Here is an 803-nt window from a genome sequence, read left to right as displayed (position 1 = left end):
GTTCTCGAGTTTTAGGGATTCACACAGACAGACAGACAGACAGATGACACACACACACACACACACACACATTCTCATTTTTATATATATAGATATATACATCGATCTAAAACAGGTCTCCATATTTATCAACCCTTTCTCTTTCTTCCATGATGATCTGTTGATCTCCTGGCACTGCCATGTTGATTATTAGACACTCTTGTTTGTCCCTCCTAAAGGTTACTCTATCCGGCCTTCGGTGCTCTAACACCTTGTCTGTCTGGAAGTGAAAGTCCCCGAGGATTATTGCCTTCTCCTTTTCCTCCATTACCTTTTCCGGTGTATGTTTGTATCAAGCACCAATAACCTCATGTACATACTTACGGCACAGTAGCCAGTGGAGAGTTTGGACTACCCTGTCGTGTCTACGCTTGTACTCTTTCTGCGCAAGACTTTCACAAGCACTAACAATGTGAATCACGCTTTCTTTTATTATTATTATTATTATTATTGAGTGAGAGAGCAGTGCATGCCATCAAAGTGACACTGGGATAAAATATACGAAGCCCAATATACCCATCATGACTACCCGTCTGATAAGGGTACACCAGGCACATGCATCACAACCATATGTGCGCGATATAGTGATCTCACATCAAGGTAAACAACGCATGACCTTGCAGGTGGGGCCCAGTTGGAATTTTCCTCAGGTCGAGTAGCCCATCCCGCTCATATTATTATTATTATTATTATTATTATTATTATTATTATTATTATTATTATTATTAACATATATATATATATATATATATATATATATATAT

Source organism: Octopus bimaculoides, chromosome 5 (assembly GCF_001194135.2).
Source record: "Octopus bimaculoides isolate UCB-OBI-ISO-001 chromosome 5, ASM119413v2, whole genome shotgun sequence".
In the NCBI taxonomy this organism is placed as follows: domain Eukaryota; kingdom Metazoa; phylum Mollusca; class Cephalopoda; order Octopoda; family Octopodidae; genus Octopus; species Octopus bimaculoides.
The sequence above is the reverse complement of the archived record's forward strand: the minus strand, read 5'-3'. Positions refer to the sequence as shown.